At 37.9% G+C, this 2,665-nt stretch overlaps 1 non-coding gene across 1 annotated transcript; it reads left to right on the top strand.

Moving 5' to 3' along the window:
- The first annotated feature begins 263 nt into the window (after positions 1-263).
- On the top strand, positions 264-371 carry LOC130960063 (small nucleolar RNA R71). The gene has a single exon (XR_009078979.1). It is a non-coding gene; the product is annotated as a small nucleolar RNA R71 (small nucleolar RNA).
- Positions 372-2,665: the final 2,294 nt, after the last annotated feature.

A 2,665-nucleotide genomic window follows, 5' to 3' on the forward strand; every position in this document is an offset into this window, starting at 1 on the left:
TGTTGAGTTAATATCTTGTTCTGAGCCAGTATGGCATTCAGAGCATCAATCTCAAGAACTCCTTTCTTCTGACTTGTCCCATTGTTCACAGGATTCCTTTCAGAAGTGTACATGAATTGGTTATTTGCAACCATTTCAATGAGCTCTTGAGCTTCTGTAGGCGTCTTCTTCAGATGAAGAGATCCTCCAGCAGAGCTATCCAAAGACATCTTGGATAGTTCAGAGAGACCATCATAGAAAATACCTATGATGCTCCATTCAGAAAGCATGTCTGAAGGACATTTTCTGATCAATTGTTTGTATCTTTCCCAAGCTTCATAGAGGGATTCACCATCCTTTTGTCTGAAGGTTTGGACTTCCACTCTAAGCTTACTCAATTTTTGAGGTGGAAAGAACTTTGCCAAGAAGGCATTGACTAGCTTTTCCCAAGAGTCCAGGCTTTCTTTTAGGTTGAGAGTCCAACCATATTCTAGCTCTGTCTCTTACAGCAAAAGGGAATAGCATCAGTCTGTAGACCTCAGGGTCAACCCCATTAGTCTTGACTGTGTCACAGATTTGCAAGAACTCAGCTAAAACTGATGAGGATCTTCCAGTGGAAGTCCATGGAACTTGCAATTCTGTTGCATTAGAGAAACTAATTGAGGCTTAAGCTCAAAGTTGTTTGCTCCAATGGCAGGGATAGAGATGCTTCTCCCATAGAAATCGGGAGTAGGTGCAGTAAAGTCACCCAGCACCTTCCTTGCATTGTTGGCATTGTTGTTGTTTTCGGCTGCCATGGGTTCTTCTTCTTTGAAGAGTTCGGTCAGGTCCTCAACAGAGAGTTGTGCCTTAGCTTCTCTTAGCTTTCGCTTCAAGGTCCTTTCAGGTTCAGGGTCAGCTTCAACAAGAATGCCTTTGTCTCTGCTCCTGCTCATATGAAAGAGAAGAGAACAAGAAAATGTGGAATCCTCTATGTCACAGTATAGAGATTCCTTGAGGTGTCAGAGGAAAAGAAAAATAGAAGAAAGAGGTAGAAGAATTCGAACTTGATTAGATAGAGTTCGAATTGTGCATTAAGAAGGAGTTATACTCCATAAATAGAAGGATGTGAGAAGAGGGAAGAAGATTTTCGAAAATTAAGTTAAAAAGATTTTAAAAACATTTTGAAAAACTTCAATTTGATTTTCGAAAACCAAGGGTGAAAGAAATCAAGTGATTTTTGAAAAAGATTTTGAAATTAGAAGTTAAAAAAAGATATGATTGAAAAACTATGGTTTTAAAAAGATATGATTGAAAAGATATGATTTAAAAACAATTTTTAAAAAGATTTGATTTTAAAAATTAATGACTTGCCTAACAAGAAAAGATATGATTCAAACATTAAACCTTTCTCAACAGAAAAGGCAACAAACTTGAGATGTTCAATCAAATCATTAATTATTAGTAAGTATCTTTGAAAAAGGAAAGAAATTGATTTTGAAAACATTTGATTGAAAAGATATGATTTGAAAAAGATTTGATTTTGAAAAACTTTGAAAACTTGAAAAAATTGATTTGAAAAACAAAATCTTCCCCCTAGTGCCATCCTGGCGTTAAACGCCCAGAATGGTATCCATTCTGGCGTTTAACGCCCAAAATGCTACCTTTTTGGGTGTTAAACGCCCAACCAGGTACCCTGGCTGGCGTTTAAACGCCAGTCTGTCCTTCTTCACTGGGCGTTTTGAACGCCCAGCTTTTTCTGTGTAATTCCTCTGCTGCATGTTCTGAATCTTCAGTTCCCTGTACTATTGACTTGAAAATAGAACCAAGATCAAATAAACAAGGCATGCAAGACACCAAACTTAAGATTAGACACTAGACTCAAACAAGAAGCATAAAATATTTTTGGTTTTTTATGATTTTGTGAATTTTTTTGTGCTTTTTTTCGAAAATTATATGAAAATAGAAAATAAAGGTTTCAGAATTCTCAATTTGAATTTCCAGGAATCATTGCAATGCTAGTCTAAGACTCCGGTCCAGGAATTAGACATGGCTTCACAGCCAGCCAAGCTTCCAAAGAAAGCTTCGGTCCAAAACACTAGACATGGCCAATGGCCAGCCAAGCCTTAGCAGATCATTGCTCCAATAGCAAGATTAATAGAAATCAACAAGCTATTGTGATGATTAGTTGAAACCTCGGTCCAATAAGATTAGACATGGCTTCTCAGCCAGCCAGATTTCAACAGATCATCATGAAACACTAGAATCCATTTTTAAGAACTCTGAAAAAAAAATACCTAATCTAAGCAACAAGATGAACCGTCAGTTGTCCATACACAAACAATCCCCGGCAACGGCGCCAAAAACTTGGTGCACGAAATTGTGATCACTACTTTTTAATACACGAAATAATCCCTAGTAATGGCTCCAAAGACTTGGTGCTCAATACCAAGGCATAAACACAACTTCGCACAACTAACCAGCAAGTGCACTGGGTCGTCCAAGTAATAAACCTTACGCGAGTAAGGGTCGATCCCACGGAGATTGTTGCTATGAAGCAAGCTATGGTCACCTTGTAAATCTCAGTCAGGCAGACTCAAATGGGTATAGTGATAAACGAATAAAGCATAAAGATAAAGATAGAGATACTTATGTATATCACTGGTGAGAGCTTCAGATAAGCGAATGAAGATGCCTTCCCTTCCGT

This window comes from Arachis stenosperma, unplaced genomic scaffold (genome assembly GCF_014773155.1).
Source record: "Arachis stenosperma cultivar V10309 unplaced genomic scaffold, arast.V10309.gnm1.PFL2 arast.V10309.gnm1.Scaffold_100042, whole genome shotgun sequence".
Classification (NCBI taxonomy): Eukaryota; Viridiplantae; Streptophyta; class Magnoliopsida; order Fabales; family Fabaceae; genus Arachis; species Arachis stenosperma.